Raw genomic sequence first — 23,503 nt, 5'->3', positions numbered from 1 at the left:
TGAATTTTTCTATAGTCCTGTGCTCACCACTTGCCCTACTAGTCAAGTACCACCACTGAGAGTCTACCTGTGTCTGGGTTCTGGCTCCCTCCTTATTCTGCATACACTGGGATCCCTGAAGCTCTCATCCTCTTTCTTGCACTTTCCTTCCTTAGCTCAAGTTCATGTCCTGCTCACTGCTTCACTCTGGGTGTGCTGACACAGTTTCTTTGTTTCCTATTGGGAGTTCTGTGATGTTGTTTTCCTGTGCTTCTCACCAAGGGTCACGGCTGGCTTCATCTCAAAATGGCCTCACTCTGCTGGGCTGTCTGGCTTGGCACCTCTACTCGGTATCTCTCTCCAGTTGCTGCTGTTGTTCAGTTTCTTTTTCCAATCTAATTTTATTTGATCTAATTCTACGTCCTTTCATTTGACTCAGGATTCCAGGGTTGTCATCTGTACCTGTTTCACTTTGTTTCTTGGGTCTTTGCTGAAGAGGGATGGCATGGCATGTCTGACTAGGTCTCCATTTTGAATCTCTTTCTCCCCATTTTTCCAGCATCTTGACTCTGTAGCTTTGTATAGCCTTTCATGATTTATTAAGCATCTCAGAAATTTGCTGTTCTCAAAATTTATTAATCTTGCTCAAGTCATTTTCTGATTTGGTTTTCAGGGTTTTCTAAATATGGAAATATAGTATATTTGTTTATTTATTTAACTTCAGGCATTTTGTTATTGAGTCATCCCTTTGCTAATTCTAATTTGGTCTAAAATATTCCTTAAACTTATATGTTCTTCCTTTTTAGGAAGAGAGTTGTAAAATCAGCAAGCCCATTCTAACAAAATAGAAACATATATGTTCAGCCTAGCAAGCAATGCAGCAAAAAGATTGCATTTTTCTTTAAATACCATGGATCATTATCTTCAGAGCTCGACCAAATTATAAACTTCTTAAGTTGTTATTCATGTGTCCAGATCCTTCATTTTGTGTTCCCTTGGTTCCTTATGGGAGCCTCCTTCTCCTACTCTTGGAGTCTATTTTTACTTCTCTCTCCAATCTTTCAAAATTTCAGTAAAAAATTTAGTATTCAAAATTGCCACATATAAACATAGAATAAAGTTTAGTTATTTATTTTCCCATGAACATTTAAGTAGAATACTAAGGGTTACATCAAAAGAATGCTTCTTTAATTTGTAGACTTGTTTAAGTGCCAAGGGGCAATGACAGTGTGCTGGGACGGAGTGAGCCGGTCTCTCTGGAACTACTGATCTCACACCAAGTATTTTTTGTTTACTTGTGAGGCCAGACTGATTATCCCATTTGCTCTGGGGTAAATGCCTTGAATCTATTTCTGAGAAACTAAAAGAAAATCAGACTTTTATCTTTAAAAACATGTATGAGATAATTAAATCTTTAGTAATATTAAATAATGGAATTGTGAAATTGAAAAATCATTGGACCAAAAATTGTCAGAAGAGGATTCTAAGCCAAACTCTACGCCTTTGAGCTAGTCTCTGGGCATCTCTGAAAACATTTCCTCATTCTTCAAATGAAGGAGCCAGACAGAATTATCTCAAACCAGTTTCTGCGGATTTGATTTTGACTCATGCAGACCCCATGTGAGGCCCTTCTAATTCTTCTAATCCATTAACTTGTACTTGTTGAGTAGTCAGCACTATTTAAGGAAAGTAAAAACAAGGAATGGAATTGAGAATCATGAATCATCCTAAGCTGTTGAAAAATTGGAAAACTAACTGGAAAGATACAGGTAGGCAACAATGGAAAGCCATACATAATCAAAAGCAGCATGTATGGTACTAACTAAAACTATTATTGTAACACATTGACAAGAGAATCAATGAAGTATAAATGAGGAAGATGTCAGAAGGGTACAGAAAAAGCTATGGACATGGGCAGAAGGTGTGCAGTCGCAGAGGAGGTGGAAGTAAATAGGTATTGCGACATGTGCAGATGAGGCACAGGGCTGGGGACGAGCACAAGCTTGGTTGGTGGTCAGAAAAGGAATGTTCATCGGGGTTTAAACAGGGTGTAGAGGAGATAAAGTAGAATGGATTTAGAACAGCGTGGTTCTCAATTTCCTCATAAGTAGGGGGACCACAAATTTTATCATGCTACCTGGAACACTCTTAAAAGGGGGCACTGTCAATTACTTGAGAACAACAGGTGTAACTGGTACCATTTCAGGAAAACTGGGATGAATGTTCACCTATATATAAGGAGTGCATTTCTTTTCCTTATAAATATGAAAACTGAGAAACTGTAGGTAAGAAATGCAGGCCTTTATTTAAGTAGTGAAGGTCAAGCATGCTTTGCTACGTTCTGCTCTAAATTTGAGATCTCTCTCGGTCAGTTCCCCTCAGACACAAACATATGATATGGCATTTGTTATGTAGCAGACATTTCCTGTGTGGGATTGCTAATTATACCTAAGGGAACAGAAGACCTCCCTGAGAGTAGAAACATGATGTGGTGAGAGTGATAAACTATTGAGCCAGACATACACATACAGCAGAAAGATGGAAGAAATCAAGGACTGTAAACAAATTCTAAAAATCACCTTAGAGTATACACTGACACTGCCAGATGGATCTCTTTGGTCCAGTTTTCTTGACATTTATGAGCTCAGCTCCTTCCTCTGAAATCTCTGCATTTAGCTAATGGTGGAGGTTGTACAGCAATTCCCAACCAAGCCAATGCTCAGCCTTGACCACTGCTCCATGCTCGACTCATTCTATGTTCATTTTGCAGCTGACATTCTTCTCTGCCCAGATGTCCAATAATTTTCCAGCACCTGAATGTGCAAAGGGAGCATTGGAGATAAAGAGGATCCCTGTTATCATGGAACTTTTCTTCTCTTGAAGATAGCAGTATGATCCTATGAAGACAAAGTTCAGAATGGTTACATGTAAAAAAAAAAAAAAAAAAGGCTTCCTGTCCCTGCTAATCTCCAGGTTATCTCTGAACTTTGGTTGCATGTAACAGGGCGATCCCCACTTATCCAGGACAGTGTAAACTAGCTTGTTATTAATGGTTATAAAAATGACAATAATAAAAACTGCTCTTCATTGAATGTCTAGAATACATGAATCACTGTGCAAGGGCCTATACGTGCACCATTGATCCTTACAAGGATCAGGTAGGTAGTATCGTTGCCGTCAGGAGCCCTGGTGATGCAGTGATTAAGCATTCATTTTGTCAACTGAAAGTTTGGCAGTATGAACCCACCAGCCATTCTGTGGGAGAAAGAAGTGGCAATCTGCTTCTAGAAAGATTACAGCCTTGGAAACTCTATGAGGCAGTTCTTCTCTGCTTTATAGGGTCACTATGAGTTGGAACTGACTTGACAACAATGGATTTGGTTTTGTTTTGGTTTATTGTTTATATGTTACAGATGAAAAAATTGTCTCCGCAAGATAATGTGATATTCACAACATCACACCACTGGTGAGTAATTGAGCTGGGTTTCAAATTTGAGTCTTTCTGGCTCCAAAGTCCTTATACTTTTATTTGTGCCATATTTAGTTTTTCTGAGCCTCAATTTTTTCATGTGTGAAACAAGTTGTGGAGATCTAGTTCATGGGCTTACAGTGAGGATTGCATTAAAAAAATTGTAAAAAAAAAAAAAATGTCTGGTGCCATAATTAGGTTAGACATCCTACACCACTTTAGTGACCATATCCCAAGACAAAACTATTCTGGTGCCATTCCTCTTCATGCTGTTCATGACTTTGGCACTTTTCCAACTGTAGCTCTGACTATGACTCTAAAACATAACCCTTCCTACCACCACCCACGGTTCTAGTCCCAAAGCCTATTATAATAATTTTGATACTGATAATGGTAATACTATTAATAATACCATTGACAACAATAATGGGTCACTAAATATGTTTTATAACTTTTATAAATACTATCTAGTTTAATCTAAGCAACCGGATGTAGCAGACACTTTAGTTATCCATATTTTAAAGAAGAGAAAATAAAGACACAAAGAGGTCCATGATTTGCCCAAGATCCCATGCTGGTAAATGTCTGAGCTGGGTTGCAGTCCAGGGCAGTGTGTCTCCAGACCCTGTGCTCTTCATAACTGTTCATCACTTACTTGTGTTGTCCATAGGCTAAGATAATTCAAGGATCTCACAACATCTTACAAGGTTAAAACTTGCTTACACACACAGATGTTCTTCAAAGTTAAAAGCGTTTGGGATGATAGAAGGATGGAAAAAGTACTCTCTCCCCTAAATGGATGCTTATTTAAGTAAGCCTAAGTCCATAGTCACAGAAGCCAGTTGAAAGGGATAAAAGAGCTTTGGAGACTTTGCCTGGGGAGATCAGTAATGAGAAGACCTCTTAGCACAGCCAGAGATACTTGAGAGAAAAAAAAAAAAATACAATCATTTTTTATATGTGAAAATGGCAAGAACAAACAGACAAACAAAAAATTAAAAAAAAAGAAACTAAAGAGGACCACAGCGGAAGAAAAAGGAAGATAATTTGATTCAGGTTGGAGGAACTGTTTGGGGAACAGAAAGACAATCATGGACTATGGCCAAGTTCCAAAGCTGCAAAATCAAACAGGACACAGAAGATCCAGAGACTGAGTGAGCAGAAAAAAGAAAGCTTTTATTTAGGAAAATTCTTTAGAAGAAATCAGAAGTATATCACGCTCCAAATGTTTTCAGGTGCTGAGGAACGTACATTGGTCTGAGCTTAGGAAAGGCCCTGGAGACATCAGTAAAACAATTAAAAAGATATATTTTCAGTGACTGAAGAATTGAGAGAGACAAAGAAAACAACAAATGCTTCTGTAAACATTTATTAATTGCGATCATCTATTCTATATAAAGTTAACTCAGCTAATATGTAACTACATAAACTGTCTCCAGAGCTTACCATATTTTCACAAGGTCAGCCAGAAGTGTCTTCTCCATGGTTATAGACCTGCTGGCCACATCTCCACGGTGATCACTTATGGCAGTTGCTCTTAGTCCAGTAACCTCCCGGTAACTTTTCACCCCCTGTGGCTCTCCAGCCTAGTTGTGATGATGTCTTCCTGCTGTTGCTAATTTCCAGGTTATCTCCCTGTCTCCTGTTGACACTCAGGAATGCTTATCATCTGGGAAATAAATTCCCTGCATTCAATTCCCATTGTTGGAACAACTTAAAATATTCCTTTGTTATGAAGGAAGTACATGCATTAGCTTCCAAGGGCTGCAACAACAAATTTCCATAAACTGGGTGGCTTAAAACAACAGACATTAATTTTCTCACAGTTCAGGAGTTCAGAATCCCAAAATCATGGTGTCTGCAAGGTTAGTTCCTTTTGAAGCTGTGAATCTGTTCCGTGCCTCTGTCCGAGCTTCTGGTGATTGATGGCTAGAAATCCTTGGCATTCCTTCACTTGTAAACACATCACTCCAATCTCTGCATTCATCTTCACACTACCTTCTCGTGGTTCTCTGTATCTCAACTCTGTTCTTTCTCTTATAAGGATACCAGTCATTGAATTTAGGGCCCACCCTAAATCCAGGATGATCTCATCTCAAGATCCTTAACTTAATTACATCTATAAAGACCCTAATTTCAAATAAAGTTACATTCACAAATACAAAGGGCTAGGACTTGGACATATCTTTTTGGGGCTACTATCCAACCAACTTATATATATCCCACCAACTACATTAGATTTCCCTGTGCTTTTCTGTTTAGACCCTAAGAGATACAGAATAGTCCCTGCTTTCACATGAGAGCAGTACTGCTCATTAGAACTTTCTGTGATGATGGAAATGTTTTATATCTACACTGTCCAATATGGTAGCTATTAGCTACATGTGGCTCTTGAATACTTGAAATGTGGCTAGTGCAACTGAGGAACTGAATTTTAAAATTTATTTTATTTTAATTAATTTAAATGTAAACAGCTACATGTGACTGGCAGTCACTGTATTGTACAGCACAGTTCTATCGAGAAAAATTGACAGACACCACTAACTGTAATTCAAAGTGATGAGCGCTATGGGAGTGGACACTTGGGAGAAAGTGGGGTTGGTGATAGAGCCACAGAAGATAGGGCCTATGAGTGGGGTTTTGCCCAGTTGGAAAGGTGCTTTCAGCTATCAAAACAGCATGCAGAAAGGCACACCACATGTACAGCACAGAGTCCCTGGAAGAAGTGAGGCTGCAGAGGCGACTTGTTGATAACTGAGTCACTATACTGGGAAATTTGAACTTTCTTTGTGATGTGAGGCAGCAGTGAAAATTTCATATTTAGTTTTGAAAGGTAGCCTTACCTGGAAGTAGAGGAGCCCTGGTGATGCAATGGTCAAGTGCTTGGCTAGTAACCGCAAGGTTGGATGTGTGAACCCACCTAGCAACTGCACAAGACAAAGACCTGGTGATCTGCTTCCATAAAGATTACAGCCAAGAAAACCCTATGGGGCAGCTCTGTCACATGGGGTCACTATGAGTTGGAAACGACTCAACAACACGCAACAACAACAATAACCCAGAAGTAGAAGGGAGGATGAGTTGGAGCAGGGAGTGACCAGAACAAGGTTTCGTGTTACAATTCTTCATTCAGAATCTCAAGCAATCATGTTTGTCAAGTACTACAATAGTGTTAGTTTGAGAGATCAAGAAACTGGACCGAGTTTACCTAAAAGAATCATGTACACGTTAGGATTCTGTATGTACAAGCTTGTTAGTAAAGATACTATATTCTGTAGAGCATTAAAGCCTTTAAAAAAAAATCTCTTCGCTAATTTCCTAGGCAGTCTAAGGCATTACATAACATGTAAAAAAAAAGAATGAAAAGATTCCCTATGGAAGTTCACCTTTACCCAGAATCTTTGAGAGATGACTAAGCTGTCTTTCAGTTGTAGACCCTTTGCATTTGGTGACAGCAGTAATTCCTCTCTGGTAATTCTTGGCTAATGCGTTAGCATTCACGGTGATTTCTGCCATTAGACAAGCCCCACAGCGCACCATGATGGTTTCTGCTCTGTAATTGCAGGGATCCTCATTAATCTAAAAGAATATTATGACATTGTGAGCTTACAGGAGAGACAATTCATAACTGACAAAATAAAGGCCCAAATTATGCTGCTTCTGCTGATGAGGGGTACAGAGATCTTTTTTCTTTTTAAGCTTCTTGCAAAATTAGGACTTAGCAGCTATAAGGAAATTCCTTGTATAATGAAAGTGGCTGCTGTTCCAACACAACCAATTCCAGGCCTGCCTTGAGGAAACCTTTTAATTCAGGAAGCGATTAAAATTTCAAAGATGTTTTCTGGTGGCAATTTTATTGATAAACCTGCACTTAAAGCAGACTTTTAAGAAATGCATGAGATGAACATAGCCTGAACACGCCACGTTAGATGCTGCTGCCTGCAGTCTGAGAGCTCATGGAATTTCACAGACCGCTCTGGACGGTCTCCAAGACATGTTTTGACGTATGTTAATTTTTCTTACACTCGACTCTCCTTGATGAGAAAGCATTGACTTTGAGGGGGTAGGCTTTCCTTTGTTAAGTCGGTAAAGACTGTTTACTTTTTTTTTTTTTAAACCGAGAAAAGGAAAGATAAGACTTACAACTTAGACAAAATAGAAAGCAAAAAGACTTCTCTCTAATATCTTCCCTATTTATATAACTATCACCTATGTAGTTCTCACAGATGACTTACTCTGTCTAACAGTCTTAAAAATTTAGAACTGCACTGCTTCTATCCATGAAGAAATTGAAATTCAGAAAGGTCGAAGTGACTTTTTCAAGATTACAGAGATTTTTGGTGGCAGATCTAGAGGAAAATTAAGCCGTTTCCCTCTTTATCAGTTCAGTGTTTTTTTTTTTCTACAACCTCATGCTGAATTAAATGAATCAATATTTATTTAATATCTACTCAGTGCCTGTTATTTGCTAGACATCAGACATGACTTTTGACACCAAGAAGTTGGCAATCATTTTTTGGAAAAGGAAGCTAACACACATGAAATTATCTTTAAATAGTGGTAAAAATACTGAGACTTTACAGGTTCAATGTCACTTAATGGTAACAATGACCCCGGGTGGTACGTACAGTCATTAGCAACATTTTAGGCGTGAAGAAACAAGCATGAAGTTATTAGGTAACTTGAAGAAGGTCAGGAGGTTACTAAGTGATGGTATTGAGATTCAAATCCAGGCCATATGACTACAGAGCCCAAACACTTAAGCTTTACTGTCTTCTGACAGCTGGTGTAACGTGAAGTCAGAGAGGGGAAGACACCAGCCCAAGCTGGAATTGGAGAAATGGCCTAAGTGCATAGGACATGAGCAGAGCCTTGGAGGTGGAAAGGATTTAGATAGGCAGCAGAGGAGTACGTTTTCCACTGGGAGAATAGAATGATGCTATATGAGTTGCATGATATTTTGGGAGAGAATGGGAGCACAGAGGATAATACTATATAATAGATTGCACAAGGCAAATACAGTGAGGCACAGTGTCTCAGCTGTATCAACAACATGTTGATAATTGGAAACAATGTCCCTCTCATATACATTTATGCGTTTCTGTTCAGGGATGTGTGATACTGTTAACCTTTTCTCATGACTTATCAACTCGAGTGGAATTTGTTACAATTAATGACCTGTCAGGATTTCGGTGGTTAGTGGTCCACCCTATCTCTCTCCCTGAGGGAACATACGGGAATGAGGAGCTGCACCCCTTATCTATGTGGCTGAAGTGACCTCACCATATGGACACATTTACTCAGAATAAAGTCTTGAGGAACTTTGTTGAATTTCACATATTCTAAGTACTGTCAGAGGAAGACTCTAATTGGCAAGGCTTCTCTAAGAATAGGTGCCCTTTTGCCATTCTAGAAGCATTTCATTCTCTAGAGAGACAGTCAAAAATATTCTCCCTCACCAGTGAACAGGTTTTGTGTTGACAGCTCCTGATGCCACTGGTAATGTATTAAATTAGTTTCCATCAAACTCTGCATAGCTGAAAATATGACTCAAGGTAGACACTATGTACACGCCAATGAAACATGCTTCGGGAAAAACTAACATCCTAACCAATGCTGTGTAGCTGAACTTATGCCCTAGCATATTGCAGGACTGCCTTTCCAAAGTGATCGATCTCCTTGCAACTAGTCATCACCCTCTGGTTGTCATGCCTTCCACACCTTGGATCGCTGTTCCAAAGAAAAAGAGATATGTGAGTTTTCTGCTTTCTTTGAGCTTTATCTCAATTTTTACCCTATATACTGCATGCAGGGTCTTTTAAAATTAAAAAAAAAAAAAGTTACTTGTTTTTATGACAGTGACACATCATCCCTCATTCAAGTGATATATAAAAATACAAAAAAAGAAAGCAATAACTTACCCAAAATTTCTAGAAGGCAACCATTGTTAATACATAATTACACAGAGAGAGTTTTGTTCCCTCTCTATCAGGTGGGGGAGCCCTGGTGGCACACTGGTTAAGCGTTCAGCTGCTAACCAAAATCTTCAGCTCCACCAGCCACTCCTTGCAAACCCTATGAGGCAGATCTACTCTGTCCTATAGGGTCACCAGGAGTCAGGATCAACTCCATAGCAATGGGTTTTTGACCTACCAGGTGGATAAGAAAAAAAAATTTTTTTTTTAAATAAATAACACTGTACATGTTTTTAAAAAACAAAAGGCAGCATATTTCAGCTTACTAGGGTTCAACAGAAGAAAACGCAGATATAGTCAAGGGGCTAGGATCTCTAAATTTCAGATAAACATTGCTATTTTACCATTTTTTTTTGCCAAAGGAGACATTATTTCTATAGAGTTTTTCTAAAGATAAAAGGTTATGAAAAACATTAAGAAACTGAAATTGTTATTTTTTTTAACTACGTAATTCAGTTTCAATTAGTAGAAATTAAAGAAAATTGTAGCATGGTGATATCAGCATTTTTATACACAGCATTTTAAAATTATTTTTCTATATGTATTTGTAAAATTTACATCCTATTCTGTAATCATAATTCCTATGCTTGTTAAGTGCTGATTTTATAGCTTAAAGGATTAATGTTTCCCACCAGTTTCTCAGTTCCTGTGTTCTCTATATTTGATTTAACTCATGATAAATGGAGAAAAGATTGAAGTTGTTAAGGAGTTCATTTTACTTGGATCCACAGTCAAGAAATGAAGTGATGCATTGCATTGGGCAAATCTGTTACAAAAGACCTCTTTAAAGTGTTAAAAAGCAAAGATGTCACTTTAAAAATTAAGGTGTGCCTGAAAAAAAAAAAAAAGTTTTTTTTTTTTTTGACCCAAGCCATGGTGTTTTTAACTGCTTCGTATGCATGTGAATGCTGGGCAGTGAGTAAGAAGGACTGAAGAATCGATGCCTTCGAATTATGGTGTTGGCAAAGAATATTGTATATGCTATGGGCTGCCAAAAGAACTAACAAATCTGTCTTGGTGGAACTACAACCAGAATGCTGAAGCAAGTATGGTGAGACTTGGGCTCATGTACTTTGGACATGTTAACAGAAGGGATCAGTCCCTGAAGAAGGACATCATGCTTCGTAAAGTAAAGGGTCAGTGAAAAAGAGGAAGACCCTCAACAAAATGGATTGACACAGTGGCTTCAACAATGGTCTCAAGCGTAACCATGACTGTAAGGACTGGGCAGTGTTACGTTCTGTTGTACATAGAAATAGGATTGCTATGAGTGGAAACCAACTCGATGGCACCTAAAGGCAGCAATATTGCTTGGATGAATTTCATTATCTTCTTATTCCTACACTGCTCTCCTGAAAAGGGCTAATATTCCCACACCCTTCTGCAAAGGGCTAACATGTGCTCTATCTGCTGAACTTTTTCTTATTTGAGAAATCTTGTCTATTGCCTTTCAACACCTCTTTAGAGCAGCTAGTATTCTTGGATTATGGCCAATTGATAGACTCTACACCATTGTCTTCCACTATTGCTGTATATTTTCTCGTAGCTTAGCCTCTCAGTATAGTTTACTGAAATATTAATCATATCAGCTACACTATCATCTTATTTTTTTTCTGTTGGGAGGATATCTTTCCTGGAAATATGGATTATCCTTTTTTTAAAAAATGTGTGCTGCTTGCTCTCTAGGACTACAATATAGCATCTTCCTGAGACTTTTTTTTTTTTTTTTTGCTGTTATAACTTGTCATTCTTCTCTGTGTTGATGTCCCTGATTAATGGCTCTCATATCATCCTCTTTATGGTTTATTCCTGTATTTTGGCCAAGCCCATTCTATAGTCAGGTTAAAAAGATTATACAACAAGCACAGGATATGGTAATGCCTATCTTTTGGGTCATATTGCTCCAATGTGAACTTGTCCTCTGAACCTTTGGCACAGTTGTTATCCTAGTTGTCATTTGTTGGTTGTTGCCCTGAATATTCCCTTCCTTTGTCTTCTGATTTTTTATGTCTCATGCTATAGTATCAGTAACTTCCTAAGAATGGCAAGTAAATGTGCTTTATTCTATTTTCACCTTGACCGATATTTAGCCTGGAATAAAATTTTAGATGGGAAATAAATTTTGTTCAGGATCCTCTTTGTCTTTTTGCTGTATTTTGTGGAGAGTCCCTTAATCCTACTTTTCAACTCTTTGATAATTGAAGGATATTTTTAAATAACTGCTGTCATGTTTTAATTTCTGAGACTCTTTATTGAGCTCTCAGTATTCCTGTTTTGTTGATTCCTGTTCTTGTTTCATAAAGCAATTATTCTTCCTATCTCTTGGATGATATAAATGGATATTTTAAAATTTTTCTTTTCTCTGTTTTATGCTTTCATCTTACAAATCACGTTTTCTTGTACTTGTTTCTTTGCTTCTCTCTCTCCATATGAGAAGGTTTCTTCAGAAATCTGGAAATCCTCAGTTTTGAGGCTCATGATTAAGATGTGTGTTTGTGGTGGGGGGAGGTAGGGTTAAAAGGTTAATTAGAAGTTTTGTGGCTATAAGTGAGGCTTGTCAAACCTAATTTTTACTATAGGGCAATCTATTTGACTATTTTTTGGTGAACCTTAATGTCAGAATTTTTTGTTCTTTTCTGAAGGGTTGATTGGATTAACTAAAGAGTTATTTGTTACATTAAGATTCCCACTCTGCAATTTCATCCTACTAATGGTGACTACATGTGTGTCAGAGTAGAGCTGTGCTCCATAGAATTATCAGTGGCTGATTTTTCAGAAGTAGATAGCTAGGGCTTTCTTCCAAGGTGCCTGTGGGTAGACTTGAATAGCTAACCTTTTGGTTAGGAGCTGAACATATTAGCCATTGACACCACCCAGGGACTTCTACCAACATATAAAACAAACCTGTTGCTGTCCAATCAATTATGACTCTTAGTGACCTTATAGGATAGAGTAGAACTGCCCCATAGGGTTTCCAACAAGTGGCTGGTGGGTTGGAGGTGATTAGCTTTTGGTTAGCAGCTGAACTCTTAACCACTGAGCCACCAGGGCTCCCTATCAACATATAAACCAAACCAAATCAAAACAAAACAAAAACCAAACCTTTGTTGTCTAGTTGATTCAGACTCATAGTAACACCCTTCATTTATAGATACCCCCTTTATTTACAATAAGTACCTTGATTGTTTGAATACAAATGTTACTGCTAAAATTTTCACTCTTTAATAAATAATTTGCTATACTTAATCTTAGCCAAAAGGCCAATATGCAATTACATATAACTTTGCTTTCAAAAATTACATAAATTTTTAAAAGAAAATTTAGAAAACTCCCAAAAATAAAATGAAAGAAGTAATTCCACCATTAAGATAGAATCAATTTCATTTTGGTGCAATTTTGATAACACTTTTCTTCTTGCATACACAGAGTTAGGCTTATGATATGTACACATTTTTATATGCTGTTTTGTTCACATAATATATCAAGAAGGTTTTCCTGTCTTATCCAACTTAATAAATATGCATTAAAATATTGTTTTCAGAATAGCTGCATGTTCTTCAATCAATGCAGGGTATACAACCATCCCCTTATGTTTTCACATTTAGGTTTTAAATCTTTCATTATTATTAATAACACTCTGATGAGCATCTTGGTATTTAAATCTGTGTGTGCTTAAATAATTATATTCTAGTGGATCAAAGAGTACATTTTAAAACTATTGATTCATATGGCCATGTGCCGACTTATTTAAGAAGCCCATAACCTGAATTGGTCTGATTATTTGTAAGATTCAGGTTCAACATATGCAAGAATATTAAATAAATGGTATTATGTAAAGAAAATTATGTAACCTGTAACATAAGAGTGAGGTGAAGAAGAAGGGAGTGAGGGTTTAAATATGATCAAAGATCTCAACTACACTGACATGTTTCTTAGTAAATTATAGAAGTTAATAGATAAATATGATATTTGCTGATCTTGATTTGTTATTACCAATATTTGTTGTTGTTGTTACTTGCCATTAGGGGCTTTTTAAAATTTTTTTCTTCTAATTTTGCAGAGGTCTTTGCATAGGTATGCCATTGGGCATCTAATCTTCTTACTTTCATAAAGCCTCTAAAGAGTAGAAAATATAATTTTATTTGTTCTTTCGATTGTTAGTAAACTGGGTATACTTTAAAATAACATTTTAATTACTGTAATAAAAAAACAAACTCATTGCCATCGAGTTGATTCTGACTCATAGCGACCCTATAGGACAGAGTAAAACTGCCCCATAAGATTTCCAAGAAGCACCTCGTAGATTTGAACTGCTGACCATTCGGTTAGCTGCCATAACTCTTGACCACTATGCCACTAGGATTTCCACAGGGAAAATATCTTTAGATAAAAATTAGAAATAATTTTCCTCTGATCCTTTAATAGCGTGAATGTTGAACTCTTAAAATTGTCTGTGTAATATTAAGAAGTCGTTAGGGTTATTCAACTTATTTTTTGTCATATGCCAACTTATTTCTCTTACATATACATTAAAAAAAAAAATTTGCTTTTTGAAGTGAATATTTTTAGATGATACCAGCTTGAGGGAATGACAAATTACCTAGAGAGCAAAAATGCCAAATTTGGAATATGGAGTCAAGGAATTTATTGTGGGAGAGAATATTTGACTTGTCTATGTGGTTACCTAGTTTAAGATAAAAAGCAAATTTGGTTACACTATAAAAAAATAAATACCTAGAAATTGATATTTGCAATTTAACATTGTTAAGCATATTTTTAAAATAATTTTGGGATCTATTAAAAAATTTCAAGCCTGATAACTTTATAAGGAAAAAATTTCCTTATTTTTTTCCTTAAATGGGATTCTTAAATTATAGAAATTAAGGTTTGAGGGTATGTTAGAGTCAATCATAACATCCTGCTCTTCAATGTTTGTTTATTCTATTTATGTAAACTGTTTTCTTGGCATTTCTCTCACTATACACGTTCTCTAAATAGGAGGTCCTTGGATATTGTTAATTTTTTTTTAATTTGTTGTTGTTAGGTGCTGTCTAGTCGGTTCCAACTCATAGTGACCCCTATACACAACAGAACAAAACACTGCCCAGTCCTGCATCATCCTCACAAACATTACTAGGTTTGAGCCCATTGTTGCAGCCACTGTGTTGATTCATCTCCTTAAGTGGTTTCCTCTTTTTTGCTGACCCTCTACCAAGCATGATGTCCTTCTCCAGGGACTGGTTCCTCCTGATAAAATGTGCAAAGTATGTGAGACAAATTTTGCTTAAGAGGAACTGCATATTAATAGGCAAATCTTGGCTTGCTCTGCAGAAGCTGTCCCACGGCTGCCTAATAGTGGAACCAAAAAAGAAAAGGCAGGAAATTAGAAATGAGAGAAAAATACTTGAACTAAGTATTGACTTCTTAAGCTAAGTATAGACTTCTCAAGAAAAAGTGATTCTGTACAGAGAACCAAATTGCTCTTAACTTTTATTGTTGGGAGCTCCAGTCAGAGGAGAGGTCTGAAATTGTTGAAATTCAGTTCAGTTTAGTTCAGGAAACATTTTCTGTCTCCTATAAGTCAAACTTTAGAGTGGAGCTGGTAAGAAATAGACGTACAAAACAGGCCCTGCCCTTAAAAAGTTGGCAGGTTGAGGGTAGGGGAAAGAAGGAAGCAGTAAACAAATGTTTACCCTATATTAGGAGAAGTACAATGTGCACAATGAAAGCACAAGGCTATGAAGTAGAACAGGGGAGAATGATGGGTTAGGGAAGGTTCTTCAAAAGAATTAATGCCTCAGCTCCTTCTGGAAGATGTTTAAATAAAAAAAAACCTTCCAGACTGATGGAGTGGGAGTAGTGGTCATTTCAAACAAGAGGTTAGAATGTATAGTAGCAGAGAGATGTAAAATAACATGGATTTCTCTTAAGAAACTACAGGTATTTTACTATTAAGCATAAAGTATGAGGGGAGATTAGTTGGGAAAAATAATCACATGTCATACCACCCAGGGCCATGTATGTTATGCTAAGCAGCTTGAACTTGTCCTTGAAGACTATGAGGAACCACTAAAAATGGTAAAAATGGAAATAAACAAGGAGCACTGGTGGTACAGTGGTTAAATATTCAGTTGCTAACTGAAAGATTAGTGGCTTAAACCCACCAGCCACACCATGGGGTGAAGATGTGGCAGTCAGCTTCCATAAATACTTACAGCATTGGGAACCCTATGGAGCAGTTCTACTCTGTCCTATAGGGTCTCTATGAGTTGGATGAACTCAATGACAACAGGTTTTTTTTTTTTTTTTTTGTAAGAAAGTAATGGAGTCCCTGGGTTGTGCTTGGCTGATAACCAAAATGTTGGCTGCTGGAGTCCACACAGAGGCACCTCCAAGAAAGGCCTGGCAATGTACTTCAAAAAAAACCAGTCATTGAAAACTCGATGGAGTGCAGTTCTACGCTGACACATACAGGTTGGCATGTGTTTAAGGAAGTAATTAAATCTGTATACTGTGGAACCAGAAGGGGAGAAACTTTTGACAAAGTTATGCCATAATAGTTTGACTGATAAATTAAAGGATCATGAGTTGGAAGTAGTGTGTGGATTCAAAATATATTTAAAAGATAAGGACAGAATGGGTTCTGGCATACTTAGCAGATGGGGTTGATGATTGCTTATTGAATACAAGGAAGATTGAATAGTCAGTGCTGTCCTTCAGGTTTATGCTTTGGGTAATTGAATGGATAATGATTAGCAACCACCAAAGTAGGGAATAGAGAACAAAGCTCAGGCTCGGAGGGCATAAATAACAATTTAAATTTTGAATGTCTGGGAATTGAGGTATTCATGTTATGTGCATAAAGAGATATTTAACTGTATATCTGTATATACACACACACACATACATATAAACTGAAGCCGGCAGATTCTACTGAGTCTATATTTAAGAGACAAAAGAATATGTGTTGTTAAAAAAAAATCATAGTGTATTGGATAGCAGTTGATGAGAGGCAAGGGTGGTCAAAGATAAAAGCCTTGGGAATGGAGAACATCTTGGCATCGGGGAATAGAATTAATAAGAGAAAGACCAGTAGAGCTAGGCTTTATGGGCATTATCAATTTTAAGAAAAGTTACTTGTTAACTGTTGTTGTTAGGTGTCATTGAGTCAGTTCCGACTCATAGCAACCCTATGTGCAACAGAACAAAATACTGCCCAGTCCTGCACCAGCCTCTCAAGAGTTGTTATGCTTGAGCGCATTGTTCCAGCCACAGTGTCAGTCCCTCTCCTTGAAGGTCTTCCTCTTTTTTGCTGACCCTCTACTTTACCAAGCATGATGTCCTTCTCTAGGGACTGATCCTCCTGATAATATGTCCAAAGTATGTGAGACATAGTCTTGCCATCCTTGCTTCTAAGGAGCATTTAGCTGCATTTCTTCCAAGACAGATTTGTTTGTTCTTTTGGCAGCCTGTGGTGTATTCAATATTCTTCATCAACATCGTAATTTGAAGGCCTCAATTCTTCTTCTGTCTTTCTTATTCATTGTCCAGCTTTCACATGCATATATGAGGCCACTGAAAACACCATGGCTTGGGTCAGGCACACCTTAGTTTTCAAGATGATAACTTTGCTTTTTAACACTTTAAAAAAATCGTTTGCAGCAGATTTTGCCAACGCAATGACTTGTTTGATTTCTTGACTGCTCTTTCCATGGGTATTGTTTGTGGATCCAAGTAAAATGAAATCCTTGACAACTTCAATCTTTCCTCCATTTAACATGATGTTTATTGGTTCAGTTGTGAGAAGTTTTGTTTTCTTTATGTTGAGGTGTAATCCATACTGAAGGCTATGGTCTTTGATCTTCATCAGTAAGTGCTTGAAACCCCCTCAACTGTCAGCAAGCAAGGTTGTGTCATCTGCATAACACAGGTTGTTAATGTGTCTTCCCCTAATCCTGATGCCCTATTCTTCTTCATGTAGTCCAGCTTCTCAGATTATTTGCTCAGATTGAATAAGTATGGCGAAAGCATGCAACCCTGACCCACACCTTTCCTAATTTTAAACCAGGCAGTATCCCCTTGTTTTGTTTGAATGGCTGCCTCTTGATCTATGTACAGGTTCCTCATGAGCACAATTAAGTGTTCTGGAATTCCCATTCTTCTCAATATTATCCATAATTTGTTATGATCCACACAGTCAAATGCCTTAGCATAGTCAATTAAACACAGGTAAACATCTTTCTGGTATTCTCTGCTTTCAGCCAGGATCCATCTGACATCAGCAATGATATCCCTGGTTCCATGTCTGCTTCAGAATCTGGCTTGACTTTCTGGCAGTTCCCTGTCGATGTACTACTGCAGCCAATCTTGAATGATCTTAAGCAAAATTTTACTTGTGTGTGATATTAATGATACTGTGTAATAATTTCTGCGTTTGGTTGGATCACCTTTCTTGGGAATAGGCATAAATATGGTTCTTTTCCTGTTGGTTAGCCAGGTAGCTGTCTTCCAATTTTCTTGGCTTAGATGAGTGAGCACTTCCAGCGTTGCATCTTTTTGTTGAAACATCTCATTTGGTATTCCGTCAATTCCTGGGGCCTTGTTTTTCGCCAATACCTTCAATGCAGCTTGGACCTCTTCCTTTGGTAACAAAGGTTCCTGATCATATGCTAGCTCCTGAAATGGTTGAACATCAACCAATTCGTTTTGGTAGAGTGACTCTGTGTATTCCTCCCATCTTCTTTTGATACTTCCTGCATTGTTTAATATTTTTTCCATAGAATGCTTCAATACTGCTACTTGAGGCTTGAATTTTTTCTTCAGTTCTTTCAGCTTAAGAAATACCGAGTATGTTCTTCCCTTTTAGTTTTCTAACTCCAGGCCTTTGCACAGGTCCTTAAAATACATTGTTTTCTTGAGCTGCCCTTTGAAATCTTCTGTTCAGCTCTTTTATTTCGTCATTTCATTCATTAACTACATCAGCCAAAATTAGGTCTGCACAGTGGCCACTGATGTCTGATGTGTTTCATTGGTATGTTAGGATCCTAATCCAGATTGGAGATTATTTTATGAATATCTATTTTCCCTGCTAATCTGTCTGTCCTCAGATAAAACTCACCAAAATCTGTGATTTGTATTCTTTAAGAACATAACTCTAAGCATATAATTTTGTACTCTTTAGAGTACTTAGGTAAATGCACTACATAAGTGCCCCATACATATATATGTTTAGAAACAGAATTTCTCAACTGCAATGTGATGCCTAGAGAAGGAAAGGGTTATAGAAATTGAGTCATGGATATTAGAAATGCCTTTCTGGAAGAATTAAATGCATGGGCAAATTATCAGTAAACATGGAGTTAAATTCAACAGACTTGTTGAAATTGCATACATTTATAGATCTGGACAAAATTTAACCATATAATTAAAAGTCCTAGTTTTTAGAGGGGGAAAATGAAGCTCTAAAAAGTTAAAAAACTTATCTAAGGACCCACTACCCTAGCTGTTCTGATCATCCGCCCAATGTTTCCCTGTACTGCATGGCACATGGTCTTTGAATCCTCTTCCATTATTTCTTTTATCTAGTCTGTCCCCTTCCTGTAAAATACCTGACACCATCCTGTAATTATATGGTATGATAGAGTTAGTCCTTACTTACTATTCCATTTGGCAATCCATCATCTTTTTCTTTAGGACAAAACAACAGTATCCTTTTTTTTTTTATTTAATGACCATGGCATATTCCTAATTGTCCAATTGTGGTTAGCACTGTGTAGGCAGTGAGGTATAACGCATACAGAATTCTTTTTATAGTGGGGGTAGTGATTGAGGTGTGGTTGGGAAATTTTAAAAGGGGAATGAATAGACACACAATTGACTTCATTGCCTGCCCCCCAATTCTCACTAAACACAATTTTTACATCCCCAGACCAAAAAAAGAATGGATTTTGTCCAAACATTTTCCAAGTTAATTTAGGCAAAATCTGTTAATGGTATTTATTTTACAGATTGTACCTTTTTAAGATTCCTCCCCCACCAAAATCTATGATAACTAATATGAATAGTCCATTTTGTGATGAGCAAATAGTAGAACAAAAAGATGCTTTCTGAAAATAAGTTTAACTAGCTTTGACTCCTTTCCTTTCTTGTAAGCCTGCCTTTGATTATAATGGCACACCCCACTCAAACGTTCTCTCAATTTCTATGTTCTTTTTCCTATTTTCCTCTGCTTAGTGGAAGTAAATAGCTATTGATCATAGTTGCCCCAAACAACCTGAAATGTGCAGCTAGCCTGGCCCAGAGGGGGAAAAAAAGATTGTGTTTTCAAATTACTTCCAGACTTGATTTTAATCAGGGAATTTTTTCTCGAATCCTTCTAATGAGGCCTTTGAAAGTGTCCTGAAACCACGAGAAGATTGTAGGTATGTCCTGCTGTGGGATGTGTTTCCTTACCAAGCATTAAAAAAAAAAAAAAAAAAAGCTAGGGAACGGGAGAGGAAGGAAGGAAAAAAGGAAGGAGAAGAAAGAGAGTGCCAAAGGGTGACCTTCTCCTTCTAGCATTAGCGATTTGATTTGTGAGTATGTTCTTAAATCAACTGTTGAGGAAACTGTATTATTATGGTATATTTTATGTGTTCAATTACTTTTTAACTTTTTATTTTGAACAAAATGGAGACTTACAGAAAAGTTGCAAAAACCTTCATTTCCATATATTCCTCACCCAGTTTCCATTAATGCTAATATCTTATATAACCATAGTCCAATGATCAGAACAAAGAATTTAACATTGGTAGGTGGCTCAATGGTTAAACATTCAGCTGCTAATGAAAGGTAGGTGGATGGAACCCTCACAGTGGCTCTGCGGGAGAAAAGACCTGGCAATCTGCTCCCATAAAGATTACAGCCTAGGAAACCCTATGGAGGCAGTTCTACTCTGTCATATAAGGTCGCTATGAGTCAGAATCAACTCTATGGCACAGAACAACAACAGAATACTCTAAGCTAAACTGATGACTGTATTTGAATCTCACCACCTATTTTTTCTCAAATGCTTGTATTCTAATCCAAGATTCTGTCCTGGATCCTGCTCTGTGATTACTTGCTGTTTCTCCTTAGACTTCTGCACTCTGTAATAGTTTCTCAGTCTTTCTTCGTCTTTTATGACCCTGTCACTTTTAAAAATTATTGATCAGTTTTTTTCAAGTAGCCCAAGGGTTAAACTAATTTAAACAAAATTTCTATTCCATGCCCAAAATATGCAGTAGAACCCTTTTTCCTTTTTCCTAATTTGGATTTACTCAGTGTTTTCTAATGGTTGGGCTGCGGTTGTGCGTATTTGGCAAGGGCAGCACAGGAATGATGCTGGGACTTTCTCCGTGCATCCTATCACGGGGCTGTGTCTTATCACTCATGTTTTGACCATGATCACTCAGTTAAAGTAGTTTCTGCTGATTTTCTCCATTGTAAATTTACTATCTTCTCTCTCCTAATAAGTAGGATAAGATACTTGGAGACTATGCAAATTCTATTTCTCCTAAAACTTTTGTCCACTGAATTTAGCACCCATTAGTGCATCTTGTCTGCAGCTATTACTACTGTTCGCCTAAGGGTGGTTTGGTGATTCTCTTTGTTTCCATAGTCATTAATTGGAACTCTACCTGAGGAGGAACTGTCCTTTCTTTCCTAATCATTTGTTTAAATTTGGTAATCTTTACTTCCCTAGGAGATTATCCATCTCACGTAAAACCCGTTGCCCAGGAGTCAATTTCAGCTCATAGCAACCCTACAAGACAGAGTAGGACTTCCCATTGGGTTTTCAAGGAGTTTCTGGCAGATTCGAACTGCTGACCTTCTGATTAGCATCCTAATGCTTAACCACTGTACTACCAGGGCTCCTTAGTTTTAAAATTTATTTGTATATAAGTATGAAAATCAATCTCTTAAGAGTTTTGAAACTTCTTCTGTTTCAATAGTATTTCTGTTTTTGTCATTTCTTATTTTGTATCTGTATATGCTCTTTCACTTTTCCCTTGATCGAATTACCCAGATAGCTACTGATTTTTCTTCTATTTTTTGAACTCAGAATTTTGATTTGTTAATTAGATTTCCTTTTCCTTTTTTTTAAATTCTCTTCCTCAGTAATTTCTCTTTATATCTCTATTATTCTATTTCTCTTACTTTCTTTTGATTTGCTTTGTTGTTCTTTTCCTAGAATTTTTTTTGGGGCGGGGGCTGGAGATTTAATTCATTTAATTTTATTCTTTCATTTTTCCTAATAAAGGTGTTTAATGCAATACACTGTCCCCTGATCACTGCTTTAAAAGCATCAAATAGATTGTGATATGGTAAAATAAAAATCATATTAAGCTAATAATATAAATTAATAGTTGTTTATTTAATATACAATTTGAAAATTGGGGCAAAATTTCTGACGAGAAGGTCAAAAATATTTCAAAGAAGAAAAACCTTTCACAGATATTTATACTTCAGTTTACTGTTAGTAATTATACATTGCCATGGAAACACTTGGAAACACACCCCCCCCACACACACACATCAGGTCTGTCAGTTTATCCTACTGTGGGCGTGTAACCTGACACTTCCAGGTCTGCTGGGTGGGGCTAGGAAGACACACAGAGAGGATGAAAGTGAAAGAAGAAGCTTTATTTAGCTGGCCAAGTAAAGGTGCCACCAGGGCTCCGTTGTCATACTAGTGAGTCAAATATGGTGCAATGGGATCATGGAAGAAGAGTGATGATTTCTATCTGGGTTTTGGAGTTGAGTCGGAGAAGACTTCAGAAGGGAGCTGATTTTAGAACTGGGCCTTGTGAAATGAGTAAGATTTTACCAAAAAGAAAACGATGGGTGGTGGCATCAGGATATTATATATTATAGCGCTGTTCTCAGGTTACACAGTATCCAGTGGTTTTTAAACTAAACGCTTTGAGACCTAGATTTTCCCTGAAGACCTTAGGGTCTACAGAAAGGGCAAAGCCTAAAGAGTTAAAAAGAGAGTTTGAAGAGTAAAAATAGCTGATATAGACCAACAATTTTACCTTCCAAAAAAAAATTAAAAAATCTACTGAATCTTTAGTTTCAAAGACCAAGCTGATTCTTACCCTAATAAAAGAGTCTTCTTTCTCTAAAATCTCATTGTTATTCAATATATTCATTTTCTTTATCAATTCTATTATTTGCTTTCCTATCTGAGACCTGGTCCAATTTGTCTTTCATTTATTGCTCAGCTCGTCTTCTGCCCTTCATTCTAATCATTCTTGCTCCCCCACTGTCCATCAACTATGTTTAGCTAATATATATGAGTACTTTCAGTTATATAGGCTAGTTGGCTTGAGAAAGCATCATTGGTATTAAAGAGGGATATGAATGAGTTGCTTTATTATGGAAATTCTGGCCTAGAGCAGCTTATAAAGCCAGACATTCTCCATTCTCCATTGTTCATTATAAACCTTTCTTCTGCCTTTTTTTTTTTTTTTCTTCTTCTCCTTGGTCTCTTACAAGAAAAAAAGAAAGAAAGAAAAACCCCTGTGGACTCTGTGTATCCTTTAGAAAAAGAACAACCTGAGTTTCATCATGTTATATTCCGTTTGGATGTGAATGCCATTGGTGACCTGAGAAACCTCCTACTGAAGATTAAAGAGTCCCTGCTAGTCTGCTTGCTTTAATGATTGGGTAGATCTTCCCTATTCCAACCAGTTGACTTTAAGTGACTGAGAATAAACTTGTATTTTTTTTGTGTGTGTTAAGGCATGGAGATTTAAGGGTTATTTATTATGACAGTCACTATTATAAACTACTAGTTACTATAGGCATTAAAAAAAAAAAAAAAAACACGAAACCCAGTGCCGTCAAGTCGATTTCGACTCATAGCGACCCTATAGGACAGGGTAGAACTGCCCCATAGAGTTTCCAAGGAGTGCCTGGCGGATTCGAACTGCCGACCCTTTGGTTAGCTGCTTAAGATGTATTTAATATCAAGTTATAGTTAAATATTATGTATTTAATATTAAGTTTTTTTTATAGTTAAATATTAAGGTGGCTTGCTTGTGTGTTTGTAATTATT

The 23,503-nt window shown here is 37.1% G+C and overlaps 1 protein-coding gene across 2 annotated transcripts in view; it reads left to right on the top strand.

Annotated features, from left to right (window-relative positions):
* Nucleotides 1–23,503, top strand: part of LOC126076216 (uncharacterized) — a 277,867-nt gene that overhangs the window by 200,328 nt on the left and 54,036 nt on the right. Inside the window, exon 7 of one of the 2 annotated variants that reach the window (XM_049884807.1) lies at nt 15,740–16,293. The exons of the other annotated variant lie outside the window; for it this stretch is intronic. The gene's annotated coding sequence lies outside the window, so the exon portion shown is untranslated. Of the gene's footprint in view, nt 1–15,739; nt 16,294–23,503 lie in introns of those variants that run through there. 2 annotated transcript variants of the gene reach the window in all.

The sequence above is a fragment of the Elephas maximus genome, chromosome 1, assembly GCF_024166365.1.
Source record: "Elephas maximus indicus isolate mEleMax1 chromosome 1, mEleMax1 primary haplotype, whole genome shotgun sequence".
In the NCBI taxonomy this organism is placed as follows: Eukaryota; Metazoa; Chordata; class Mammalia; order Proboscidea; family Elephantidae; genus Elephas; species Elephas maximus.
The sequence above is the reverse complement of the archived record's forward strand: the minus strand, read 5'-3'. Positions and strand labels throughout refer to the sequence as shown.